This window comes from Lepisma saccharinum, chromosome 13 (assembly GCF_977018435.1).
Source record: "Lepisma saccharinum chromosome 13, izLepSacc3.1, whole genome shotgun sequence".
Classification (NCBI taxonomy): domain Eukaryota; kingdom Metazoa; phylum Arthropoda; class Insecta; order Zygentoma; family Lepismatidae; genus Lepisma; species Lepisma saccharinum.
The window spans coordinates 63,812,835-63,827,501 of NC_139241.1; the positions used below are offsets into that span (position 1 = coordinate 63,812,835).

The window sequence follows — 14,667 nt, forward strand, 5'->3', positions numbered from 1 at the left end:
GAATTACCAGGAATGAACTGGCGTTGTAATTATTATACACAAAATTCATGATTTATCTGAGGAAGTCGCATGTTCCAGGTTTGACTCGACCTGGGCATGACTGTTTCCTTGTGAGTGACATTTCATTGAACTGGAAATTGTTACATGGGAGGATGTTTGCTCGAGACTTTGGGGACAGCTAGGGGGATGCTTCTATTGTTAATGTTAGTGTTGTTCACTACACGAGGCATGTTCCGTCGTGTCTCATAAAAGGAGATGGGACAAGTGAATGATTTCGAAATGAGATGGGACAGAAGAAAAAGTTCGTCTCTTATCGTGGCAGGTTGGGTGATACTTAGATTGTGAAGTTGAAGGTAGTGTGTGTGTGTGTGGGGGGGGTGTACTCCTGCACCCTGACTTCGAATACTGATTGTAGTCATTCATCTTCATTGTAGCGATTAGCCAAAAGTGGGAAGAAATGTGATGTCAGAGATGATACATAATAAATTAACCATGCGTTCTCATCGTTGCGGTTAAACAAAGTGAACGGAAAAGCGACGTAAAAGTAGGCTAAATACAAAAATTTGCAATATATATTAACTGAAGAAAACTGTCATTTACTGCAGGAGATTTAAAAACTCACCGTACCTTTTTATACCGTATCACCTCTTATATTGCAGAAATTGGCGTGTAAACCAGTGTGTTCTAAAAGTATTATCTTAAAATTTGTGAAGAAAATATTATGACGAAAATAATTGTAATTCCAGAAAAGGCATTCCTATAACATTAAGTTCTTGCCAGTCAGAACTAACCTATGTATTCGCAATGAACAAGGCTGTTCACGTGTTCAGCCATTGACTGTTACAAGTTTTGCTTTGTCACCCTAATGGGAAAACCCCCTACCGAGTGGCTGAATTATAGTAAATACTACTATACTGCTAGGGCATAATTCATCTCCAAGAAATGGAGCACAGATTTTTGCACTGGAAGTTGTAAGATACTTGTTTTACACAGTAACAAGTGAATTTTCTGTCGCTTCCGCGGCTCATGCTAAGTTGACGGGACGAGCAGAAGCCCCGCCTGCACGCATTTCTAAGTGATGACGTCAGAGGACCTCCTGTCTGTGGAGAGGACGTTTTCAAATGCGTGAGGTAGTAGGTGAATTTCAGCGGTGTTTGAAGGCGTGTTTCTCGAGAACCGAAACAAATATCGCCGAGATATTTTGCACATCTCATGTTTGTGTCATTATCTGTAAAATGAATGGATTTAAAACGTTTTTCATGTCAAAGTGGAAATGTCCATTAGAAAACAGTGTCAATTTTTTTCAGAATGAATGCTTCAATTTTACAGCATGTTTCAACGTTAGGAATGAAAACAATGTAAAAATTTTGTTTTCACAGAAAATTTGAGTTTTTAATTTATCTAAACATATGTACAAGTTACCACTTTTTTGTGCTCACCATCGTATTCTCTACAAAATTTCCTGCAAAACTGCAGGTACCGATTTTACGTAAGCTAAATTTGTAAATCGAGAAATTTCACAACAGCGGGCTCGTATTTCCCATAAGAAAAGCATTGTCCAAAAGAGCCCATTGTGTCTTCTGAACGTGAAAACGACTTTTTTATACTAAGACGCATCTAAAGTAGGTGAACTTTACGACTGAGCGACTTGGGATTTAAATATTTAGGTCTTTCAAACATTTGTGTCATTGAGGCAGCAATGCATTTCAACACTATTGGAATAAAAAATCTGCAGATAAGTTCACTTATGTCTTCAGAATGATCATTATTCGTGGAACAGAACAACACTGTCTCAAAGCCGGTAGTAGGCTCAATATTTTCTTGTAGGTTTCGCTTCACACTCTGGGTAAATGAGACACAGCATTTTCGATGAATTTTTGAAATGTCCACGAAACATCTACAAAGCTGGTCGATGTTCAGTGCATCATTCGATTTTTGTCACTTTTATCAATTAGGCCCATATAAATGCCGAACTACAGGATGGGGTAGATTTTTGTGCGTTTTATTTGGAACAAGACATGATTTCTATAACTTTTTTCGTTACAAATCCAGTAACATAAACAAGAGAAGAAAGTTGTACCGATTTTTGCCGAGAAGTTCAAAAGAAAGCCAAAAACAAACAAATAAATAAATTAAAATAAATGAAAACGTAACAAAGTGCTATATGTTGTGAATAACAAAACGAAAATACCTTATCCATGTACTAAATTGTTATGGCACTTTCGTGTATCCAGCGGGGGCAAGGAGTTTGTCCCTTGGAAAACTAGTCGTGAAAAATGTAATTTGGTTCATTGTTGTTTTTACGTAAAAAGTAAAATAAATGTTATTCCCTTTTCAAATAATTCAAAATAAAACATTCCACAATATCGAATCGTTGTTTGTCCCCCCTCAACGGAGAAAGTGTTATTTGTCCTGCTGGAAAATAATTGTCCCCTCCGCCTGGGAAGGAAAAAGCTTCGTTTGCATCAGTGTGCGAAATCGCGGGGAGAGGGTGGCGGCAGGGGGGAACTCCCCCAACCAACGATCTTGTTCTGAAATCCCCCTCCCCACTAAACTTCTCTGTGGGGAGAGTTTTTGTTCTAACAACAAACATTAGTTTGGGAGTCGCGTATACTTTACTGGAATAAGGTCCAAAACATACACAAAGAACGGACAACAAGGAGCCTCATCTCTAAGGACACTGAACACAGGAATCCCAAGAACACAGAAATTAATCCGACTTGTTATTTCTTCTCCATTTCTCATCGCCTCTCGTCAACTACCACAAAGTATATAAATATATTAATAAAAAACGTAATAGCATTTAGATGTGATTTTTAAAAAGAGTGCAACACGTATTATCTTCTTAATATCTCTTAATTTTACCCCCCCCCCCTCCTTAGTCACACAAATCATTGTTTATAGCATTAGTAACATATTAAAATCTTCAATTTGCAATCGAATTTTAAATGAGGGACAGTCAATATAATACGTGTGTATATTTTATAACATAATTTCATTATTTAACATTTGACATATTTAATGGAGAGAGAGGGAGAGAGAGAGAGAGAGAGAGAGAGAGAGAGAGAGAGTGTGTATATCTATGTCTGTCTGTTCCTCCCTCCCCCCCCCCACCAATCTGTAGTGATTCGGCACCCTGGTTTGCATGAAGGTACCTTATGGTATGCAGTAGGGTTTCATAAATTCTCGATCTCAGACATAGTGGAAGTGATATGATCAGGGCCATGCTACGGCGGAATTTTCTCACCCAAGTCTTCCCTTAGGTACAGTGGGATCCATGAGTATTGCCGTGCAAATTGTCCATCACCATGTTCGTGCACTTTATTTGACCCAATGAGAACTTCAAGAACTAAAAGAAAACTCAAAACAAGCTGTTGACAACTTCTGCACCAGCATACATAAAGGTCCATCGCTTAAAAACACATAGGATGGAAGAAGAAAAAATATGAAAATAGTCATGGACAATTTGCACGGTAATACTCATGGACCCCACTGTACCCACTGACGTAAACCTGGATGAGACCCTCTGACCCTCTTATGCAGGAACACCAATGGCCAAATTTTACACGAGATGACCAAACAAGGAATCGAACCGGGTCCTTCACGTGGTAGTCTGAAGCCCTAACGACTAGGCCACCGTGGTCTACTTCCTTAATTAACGTAATCGAAATTCACACTAAGCGATAGAATTCTCTTACTTTTAAAAGAATACGCAGTAATAACAGCATGTGAGCGGCTAAAGAATATCATGTTTCTTTCGGTATGCTATGAAAACACGGACCATTATTGCCTAGCCAACTTCCAGCTGTAAAGTTGGATATAAATATTCGAAGTTTCTTTGGGAACACATCCCAGTTAACAGTACTATCCATTCATGATAAGAACATGCACTTTGCAGCGTTTCGGCACTACATTCAAAATTAAACAACTGTTTCCACTAAATAGCTTACCTTTTACGGCTGTTCTTGTTTTAGCTTGTTTTAAGAGAGGTTCGACATTATCACTTTGTAACAACAGTAAGCATAACTAACTTCGTACACAACATTAATAATTAATTAAACATTCACTCATTAACAGCGTAAATGTACACAGGTAAGCATGCAAAGTCTGCCCAGCACTGGTCAGAGTTGAGCGCCTCTAGCGGAGAAAAGTGGAGTTTCAGCGAGCACACAAAATCGTATTTGCGACGGTGAAGCGCCGAGGCTGGGAGAATCGTAGCGGGCTATGCCTAAATTCATGTACAATGCAAGACAAAATACAATGAAATTAGTGATGGACTATTTGCGTGGTAATATGTATGCATCCCACTGTACGAATTGACACACAGAGTGCACCAAATAGGAAAACCATGCAAAGGTTATAAAAGTATTTTCTCTCATACACAAGTAGTGGAACATTGAACACATAGTCAAATATACCGTACATTTATATGCATATTTCATTACATTATGACCAATAGTTTGATTTTTATAAGCGAAAATCAGGGGCCGAGAGTGGGTAAAACACCCTGTATATTTCGTGAACAAATAATTAATAAGAATAAGAACGGCCGCTAAAATTAACCCCTTGCTGCTTGTCACACACCACGATTTTTTAAGAGCATTCGTTCATATTCAGCGCCACCCTTCTTTCGCAAACAAATTAACAATATTAAGAAATCTAGTTAAGGCATATCATACCCAAATAACAGACCTATTCTGTCCTACCTTCTGCTCCACAGGCAGAAATGGAACTAATGTTATAAAGAACAAGAGCGTGTCTATAAACAACGAATGAAAAATCAACTGCTATTAACTTCTGTTATCACTAGTGACATCTGGATAATTTGGCGACGCCTTGAACCGATTGCATGGTGGAAAAAATGAACATCATGTTTATTTCGAAGTTGTCCATGTTCTGCGAAACTAACTTTGAAATTGAGCGAACAAACTTGTATTGCGTGTAAGGGAAGACCTGTAGAGGAGGCCATTGATTATAATCTGGATGTTTTTGCTCACGGAAACTTTTGCTTTATGATACTATTGAAATTAGCTTTGGTAATACAGGGTGTCCCAAAAGTCTCGGACGATGAACTTCTAAAGGCGGGGACAGAACGAATTGTTTGTTGGGAGGAGAGAGAGAGGCTCGTTAGATTTGAACTAATGCCTAGAGTAAAATTAACAATGCCAGGACATACGTTTCACCATTAAAAGGGTCCATAGAATAGCGAATGACAGAAAAGGACCAGTCCCTTCAAATCTACTAATGTTTAAGGTCCCTCAGGTTAAAATCATAGCTACCATAATGCGGATTGTGTGGGGAGTAGGTAATGCAATTCAGAGTAGATTCAATAATCATGGGATTTCGGGACTAGCGACTATGTCCAGGTGACCTCCATGTCGGAGTGATTGTCAAAACGCACTACGACACCAGGGGTCCCGGGTTCGAATCCCAGACTGGACATGGATATTCTTTGTGAGCGAAGTCATACTACATCAACTATGGGCCGACATCAATAATGGCCGCAGCCCTACCCCCATAACCAGACCACACGATACAATGCACATGGCGATACGACACTTTGAATTAGCTTATATGAATCAGAGCGGGCTAATTGTTTCTTAAATTCAATGAGAGTAATTAAGCAAAATCATCGTAACAATCAACCTTTCTTGTATTTTATGAGTTTGATTTCTGTGATTTCGTATTAGGACAAAGCTAGCCCACCATTAACCTGCAACAATCCCTGCATGCATTGCGTGACCTGCAAGAGCCCTGAGAAGTCGCTGATGATAGAAGAGATAACAGTGGTAGTTTATGATGCGAACAGCAGACAAAACAAAACGTTATGTTTCATGTGTGGTTCAAACTCGCGTGCGTTTATCTATTCTTTTTTAAATCACTTCCGTTTGAGATTGTGATAGTTGTACGTTTGAAGTATTTGTTGCGAAATTCTAGATCTAGTGGGGAAGAGCACGTGCGTACATACTAATTTAGCGATTATCTTCACCAAAAAGTTCAAGGAGACTTTTCGCAAGATGAAGTATTGCAGTTCATAAATTCCAAGCAGAACTTTTTTCTTTTTTTTTTTAATAAACACCTGATACAAATGACCATATTTCTACTTTTAATTTAACTAAAACGATACTAAATTAACAGTAATAAATAATCTTTATTACAGTGGAGCGTGTTTCGGCATCAAGTGCCTTTTTTAAAACAAACCTTATAAGTGTCAGCCAGTGGAGGCGATTGGGTTCCAACAGTGGTGGGGGAGGAGGCCAAGGACAGTTCACTTTTCCTTGGTAGATATGGTTTAGCATAGTGAGGGGTGAAAAAATTGCAAAAGGGAAGGGGGCAACTAACCTCTACGTCCCCCCTAATCGCCGCTACACACACACACATATATATTAGTATTAAGTACATGATATACATATTTGTTATGTTCAGAGTTAGGATTTTTAGGTGCGCACCTTTTTTTCGTAGTGAAAGTGAGACCTCTCTGGAAGGACTCAGTGTGTGAAATGTTGCCTCAGCGTGAGAATGGAGCTAATTTTCCAGCACCTTTTTTCCCCTTTTTTGATAACCTTTCCCCTTCCCTCCCTTTTCTGGGACATTTATCTATTTCCTCCTTTTTTGTGTTCTTAATCGCTTTTCCTCCCCTTTTTGTGTCCTTTTACTGGTGATGTTAAATATATTCCCTCAGCAAATCATTGAATTTTTATTTTCTTCTTTCGCGACACTTTTCTCTTTTAAGATGTTTTCACATTGTTAACTGAAATTGAATGTATTTGAACTGTGCTTGATTGTTGCCTATTTGAAATCAACAATGGAAAGGCAGCTACTGATATGCGCCAGATTGCCGTTATTTTTTTTTAAGATAGAAAGAAGAAGGATACTCAGTTTGGTTTTGGAAGCAGTGAAGCAACAATGGTTTCTGAAGTGGCAGGTTTCACATTTCATGTGTGCGCAGTGGACAGATATTGTTTGTGGATGTAAGTTCCTTACCTGCTTTTTCATTCTGTTAGATCCTGTTAGTGCATGTACTTTACCATGCCGAAGTGCCCAGATCCCGATTTCTCAGTCTGGCTCAAGAATTTAAGCACGAGTTCATAGAAAGTGATGGAACTGTTATTCGATGCACTGTTTGTGATACGGGAATTACATTATATGAAAAACACCAGAGAGATCGCATGCAGCAACATATTTCCAGCTCTAAGCATCAAAAGAAAAAGAATCTGCAAGGAAGTAAATCTCGGCAGCCTCTCTTACGCAATGCATTTGAGCAGTGTTCTTCCAAGAACCAAAATTTAAAGGAATTTAATGTTGACTTGTGTGCATCTGCCACTCAACAAGGTGAACCATCTGGCCTTGAAAGGGTTCCTTCAAAAGTACACACGGTTGTCAGTGCCCGCTGAGAGTACGTTAAGGAAAAACTATATTGAACCTGTGTATGAAGAAACTGTTTGTAAAATTAAGGTGAAAGGTCAGATTGCAATATAGGTGTCATTCTGGATGATACGACAGACTGAATGCAACGATATGTTTTGAACATTTTGGTTTTTCCTCTGACAGGTGAGGAAGTTAAACCCATGTTACTAAACATGTATGAGTTGCAGAAAACCAATACCAGTACAGTGATGCAGTCATTTATGGATTTCTGTCAAAAACTGTGGCCCGGTGGAATTCAGTTCGAAAAAAGTTGTTGTTGTACTTACTGACCAGGCTCCCTACATGCTTTCGGCATTTAACCAATTGAAGCCGTTGTTCCCTAAGTTAAAGCATGTAACCTGCTTGGCTCATGCCCTTCACAGGGTTTCTGAATGTATTAGGAACGAATACAACGTTGTAAATGAGTTCATATCTGATCTGAAGAAAATACTCCTTAAGGCCTCGAGTCGCATTCTTGCCTACAGAGAAACTACCTGCCTGCCCCTGCCACATTTCCCCATCATTACTCGCTGGGGATCATGGATTGAGTGTGCTGCATTTCTGTGTGAAAATTTTGAAAAAATTAAGGAGTTTGTGCTTTCCCTGGATTCAACCGACGCAGGTGCAATTTCCAAGGCACAGCAACTTCTCCTCCCAGACAAGATAGATGATTTGCAAAAAGAACTATTTTGTGTACATTCCTACAAGTACCTGTCGACAGCCATCAAAAGCTTAGAAGAACAAGGCGTCGAAAAGGAAAAACAATGGGATATCTTTACTACTGTGAGGGGTCAGTTAGATGGTTTTGCCAGAGACAAACTTGAGGCTAGTCTTGACAAGAATCCGTATGTTGTGGAATTTGCCACTTCCACAGAGTTGGCATTCCGAGTGAATTCTAAGTTTGCCCCACTTGTTTCTGTGGATGTAGAGAGAAGCTTCAGCTTATATAAAGATATTTTATCTCCGAAAAGAAACAAACTCACTTTTAAAAATTTAGAAAAGCTTAATGTTGTAAGGTACAACAGCTTTGTGTTTTTCTCAGACTCTGGTGAATAACTGTAACACAACCTATGTGTGTGATGTGTACACAGCTTCGAGTGAATAGCTTACACTAATAAAATAGGAGGGAAAGTTTTAATAAGTAGTATAATTATCAGCACCTATTTTTTTCCCCCCAATCAGCACCTTTTTTTGCCCCTTTTTGGGTGTTATTTTAGCACCTTTTCCCTTCCTTTTTCCCAATGAAATTTTCCCCTAAAAATCCTAACTCTGGTTATGTTATTTCATCTTATAAAAAGTAAATTCCATTGTTGGAAACTATTCTGTCTTGGTCGGTTTGTAAATATGCTGTCTTCTTAAAATATCGCATGTATCATTTTTATTTTGGATTTTGCTCAGGTAAGTCTCCATAGTTGTTTTCAAGTCTTCTGCTACACGTCCCTGAAAGTTAGTCTAGGTGCTGTAGTTAGTCGGAGCGATCGTGTGCTGTGTTGGGTTGCATACATACAGGTTAGATTTTCAGCGCTTATAGCGCAGAATCTAAGCGCTAACGAGGTAATGTTTACGAGCAAAAGTTACTTGTTTTTATGATACCTACCAGCACCCAAGTTGTTTATCTACACCTAGAGTTTCAAAAAAGCCGGCTTTTTTGAATGGAGGGTTTTTCTCTGATTTCCCTTTTTTGGAAAAAAAACCCGGAAATTTTGACTTTTTACCAATAGCGGCTAACCCATTAACTTAGCAGTCTTAGTTAAGAGTTTTAGAGGTTCGTAATGTCATATTTTGAAATTAGGTAAATAATTTTACATGATGTAGCAACCAAAAGATACATATGCCATTTCTTCTACAGGATGTCCATAAAGTCAAGCAACCTAGACTTTGAACGTACATAAGTTTTGTACAAATAGTTATAGAGACATGAATCTTCAATTGGGTATTAACTTTGTCTATGTGTATAATTTTTAAACATTAAACTAGAAAATTGTGCTGTTCATGAACGTTCAGTATGGGGGAAAAAGTTACTAAGCTGTAAAAAAGTTTTTGTATGAAGTGAAAACGAACATGGATAAAATACAGCTATGGAGTCGCTTGCAAAAAGTTTTCAAAGTATATTGATTGTATTTACCAAATTGATAAATGAACGATAATTTTTTACGCATTACAGACGATTCATATGATAAATTATTACATATTCATTAAAAAAGGTATGATTTTTTAAATTACAAGGTACTGGAAAACATTGGTTATATCTGAGGGCAGTATCAGGTGTCAATCAATGTCCAAATGAAAAAAAAAATACGATAAATTTCAAATAATACTGAATACTGACTGAATAACATAACCAGATGTCGGGCACACCTGACACTGCCCTCTGACACGACCAATGTTGTCAGTACACCTCTAACAAGAAAATAAAGCTTATTTATGAATAAGCTATAATTAACCCCATAAATCCTCTGTAATATGTAAAAATTAATTGTTCTGTTATCAATTCGGTAAATACCCATAGACTATCGATATACAAGCGACTCCCCAGTTAGCTCTTATCCATGTTTGTTTTCACTATGTATGAAAACTTTATATTTCACTATGCTACTGCTACTGTATGAGACCATTTCGATCACTGATACTCGTTCGAGTCTCCCACGCTCGAGCATGCTACACTCGAGTGTGTAGCATCAAATATAACATCAATATGACAATAATCGTAGAAATTTACATGTAAAAATATGCCCCGGTATAGTTTCAACTCCATAATCATCTATTTCATTTTCATATATCGCTATGTATTGGTAAAGAGCCATGGTTGCTCAACCAATATCGATCTCCGCGACGCCAGAGCTACCGGCTTCGAATCCCAGGCAAGACATGGATATTTGTGTTTGCCCTAATGAGAAAAACTGAAAATTGAGAGAAATTGAGAAACTGGGGGATACTACCACTTAGGGACATTCCTTAGAAAGAAAATAGAAGAGTCGTTAGGGCATCTGACTACCATGCGAGAGCCCCGGGTTCGATCCCTGGCGGGGGAACCGGGATTCTTTCCACCTGTTCAAGCAGCTCCGGCACCCACCCAGCGTGGTATAAAATGGGTTCCTGGAGGAAACTCTGGGGTGTAAAGCTAGGTGCGTGGTGCTGATCACATCACCCCCATCTTCGGCCCTGATGGAGAAAGTGTGAAGCCCTAACTCCACACCCCCTATACGCCTTCATGGCGTGTTGCAAAGCACCGGGGAGCACTTTACTTTTTCTTATTGGTAAGATAGACTAAACTACAGGGTGTTTCACTCGCTCTCTGCCCCTGATTCTCCCTTATGAAAATCAAACTATTTGTCAATGTAATGCATTTTGATATGGACAATACCTTGGTGTATGAGAAACATGGTGACGTCATTGGGGCCATAGTCTCTCTAGTCCTTTCATGGGCATGACCGTACGTCTGGTTGATTCTGCCGTTAAATGTTAATCGACGGATGTGTGTTTTCAGTCTGAGTTCTTGGCCCTGCAGTTGTGAGACACCTAATGGTGGTTCCTAATTACATTTCGGTAACAAAGCAGTGCAGCTATGAATCGGTACTCAGTGGAACAACGTGTGTTTATCGTTCGCACGTACTGGAAAACTGAGTCCATAAAGGCATGCTATCGACAATTTATTGCACTGTTTGGGTTCCGGAAACTGCCTACAAAGTCTTCCATTCAATATTTGGCGAATAAACTGGAAACAACATGTGCAGACATGCATTGATGCTCATGGCGACCACTTTCCAAAATCGCTGTAATGCCACCATGCTTGTCATACACCAAGGTATGTCTGTAGCAAATTTAATTCCATTATGACCAGTAGTTTGATTTTTATAAGGGAAAATCAGATGCCACTACGTCTTTCACTTCACGATCCATATTTGAGGGCCCACTACCACAGACAAATTAAAGTTATAAAAAAACTAATTGTCTTCGAGCATATACTGCTTATTTTGTCCGTGTGAAGTATCAGACACTCGAGAAAATAGCCTTGCTGTAGCACTCTACCTTAGTACCTTAGTAACATTTCCCCAAATTGAATGTTCATGAACAGCACGATTTTATAGTTTAATGTTTAGAAAATATCCGCATTGACAAAATTAATGCCCAATGTACAGTGGCGGCGATTGGGTTCCAAAACTGGAGGGAAAAGACACTATATTTCCATTTGTAGATAAGGTTTAGCAAAGTACAGGAGCAAAAGTGGCAAAAATTGGGAGGGCAACTGCCCCCCTCGCCCCCCTAATCGCCGCCACTGCCAATGTAAGATTTATTATAAGGGGAAAATGTTTTTTATTGGGGGCTTGCTTTGTTTATATTACGTTGCTTTAAAGTTGGTTTTACAAAAGGTTAACTTTAAATATATAATATATCAAAAACAGCAAAAACAAAAGAGAACCACGCTTTACGCGGCCACACGCAGACCCTATTCCACGTGTGGTGTTCCGTATAGTAACAGATATCCCCTGAGATATCTGTTAAGCAACAGACGAACTTTAGCCTAACTTTAATAATCGGTAACTAGAGGAGGGCTTAATAGGCTTATGATTCACTAAAATGATAGAAGGTCAGACACCTTTAAACGACATATTTATTCATTGAAAAGAACATCGCTTGTGGCATAGCTGCCACCAAACATGAGCACTTCACTGTACAAGACACAAAAAAGATATACAAAAGATTTTGTACTTACATATCAGCCGTTTTCACACTATATCACTCATACCTGGGGCCTTACACACGCTATTTCACTCTTTATCGCCACATCCCGACACATGGACAAATTTGTGGTACACCACACTAAAAAATTAATATTATGTGCTTCCTTGGTGTAACAAAGGCTTTGGGGGGTGATAAATGAGTTTTCCTGGCTTTTCTTGGATGGATGGCTAAGAACAACTTGGATATTCTTTGATATCCTATGGATGCTTCTATGGCGTCAGTTCTGCCGACCATGTGGTCTGGATTTCCACATGGGATGAGGGACACAAAACTCGCTATTTTGCTGAATTTTCACTGGGATCCTTAAATGCACTTGTGGACACAATATCCCACTTGGTCACACACACTTAGGCCTGTGTTTACTGTAACAGGACCTTAGATCCCTTTTCCCTTTATGTATCCTTTGTTGCTGGCACAGATGGCCATTCTCACACTGGATTTTACCAGCAACTTCCAAGCTGACCTGCTCTCAGGTGGGTCTGTAATACAAGTGAGCTTGACTAGCAAGCTCAGAACACAATAGGCCATCTGAAAGTCTCCTCTGTGACGTCACAGCCTTGACGGCTTCTCATTGGCCAGCTGGAGTCCTTTGAGATCTTTCCTTGTCTTTGGGAGAATTGCCACTTTCTCCCACCAGATGGCAGAGTTATAAATTGCTTAAAAAGCATAAACAAAAGTGTTTTTTCAGCTTTTCTGGCTTAGTTATGCCAGATAATTGCAAATGAGTTTACTTTTAATAAATTAGGCATGATTTTACCTATGGGTGAGTGTTATCTCTGATTTTCAGTAAAGAATAAAAGATTTAGTAAACATGTGATTTGGAGCACATGGTTTTTGTTCTCCAAAATGGCTACTGTTAGCCTAACAATGGTTGGTTCTTTATAAATAAAGCATTTCTACCCCTCCCATGAGTGACAACTGGTTGGTAAACATGACCCATGATTCTAATTGGGGGTGGGGGGTATAAGTTTCTGGGAAAATAGCTCTCACAAGCTTTCCCTGATGCCAACCTAATGGCCCTTGTACTTAGGTTGGCCTGTGGTTATTTGTGTGTGGGCATGTATGCCCAATGCTGATTGGTCATATTATGTCTATCGCTTTTTGTACAAAAGTTACGTAAGTCAAAATCTTGGTTTTTGGATACCCTGTAGCTACTAATTTGTCTTTGCCATATGTGAGTTTATGTACAGGGTGGGAAATAACCTTTTGCTAGGGGTCCACAGTAAAAAGTAACAACAATTAAGAAATTATGGTAATACCAAATGTTTACTAAGACAATTGTGGTTACAAAAACAAAATTAAAAGTTAGTATGTCCGCCGTTTGCTTCTCTCACAGCACGAAGGCGATCAGGGTAGGAGCTCAGAAGATTCGCAAACAGTCCGTATTCCATTCCATGTCACGGAGAACTTGTTCCAGATGTGCAAGGAGTGTTGGCCGGGAATAGCGGTCCGGTCCGCGTTCCACTATCATCAAGGACTCAACTGCGTTCTTCAGAATAGCCCCAAAGTGCTCCGCTGCATTCAGGTCCGGTGATGCACCCGGCCATTCAGAACTGCTGAAGAAGTCAATGCCACTTCTCCGAAGAAGGTCTTGGTTTTAGCATTTGCCTTGAAGCAAGGTGCTTTGTCGTGAACTAACTTTTAATTTTGTTTTTGTAACCACAATTGTCGTAGTAAACATTTTGTATTACCATAATTTCTTAATTGTTGTTATTTTTTCCTGCAGACCCCTAGCAAAAGGTTATTTCCCACCCTGTATGTGTCTACCCAATGGCTCAGTGGTAACCCTGTTATCAAGTTTGTTCCTCAGTGGACACATATTGCATAAAGATTTGGGTTCCATTTTAAAATTGTAGGCCCAATCCTTTTTAGACTATCTGAGCATAACGTGAACTTAAAACAAACTTTCACTTTTTCAAAATTGTGCCGTTGATGTCACAAAATATTAAGCAATTGTTATTTTTTAACTATCAAAAGTTTCAAGACAATTTGAAACTTAACCATTCATAGTATGGTATGTATGCAGAACTACATGCGTATATAGTCCCCCATTTAATACTTAAGATCAATATGCTATTACAAAGGTGATTTACATCCGAAAGTAACTTCAGAGTACTGTTGAAAATGGCCAGACATATACCTATAAAAGAATGAACCTCCCTGAGTGCATAAACTAATGATGTCACCTTGTATTCAAGGGTTTCCAACTTCAATCCGCAATGGATACACAGTGGTTCAGGTCCCATTTTAAACTGTAGGTCCAATCCCAATTAGCATATGTGAGCATAAAGTGGACTTGAACAAATTTTTACTGAGACAAAGCCAGATATTTTAATGATTTGTTTTTTTGCCATTTGTGCCCAATATATTTCAGTTTTTCTGCCTCATATTAGGCCACCGTGCACTACAGTCCAGCAGAACTAACTTGACAGAAATGACCGCTCTGTGAGTGATGAAACTGCGCTCGAATTGGCTAGAGCGGGGGACTTCCCGCTGTAACGGACCAATGGAAACTCT

General features: G+C 39.1%; 1 protein-coding gene across 1 annotated transcript in view; it reads right to left on the reverse strand.

Annotated features, from left to right (window-relative positions):
- Positions 1 to 4,755, reverse strand: part of LOC145997000 (uncharacterized) — a 72,538-nt gene extending 67,783 nt beyond the window's left edge. The window contains exon 1 of the mRNA XM_083133613.1: positions 4,680 to 4,755. The gene's annotated coding sequence lies outside the window, so the exon portion shown is untranslated. The remainder of the gene's footprint in view (positions 1 to 4,679) is intronic.
- Between the last annotated feature and the right edge of the window lie 9,912 nt (positions 4,756 to 14,667).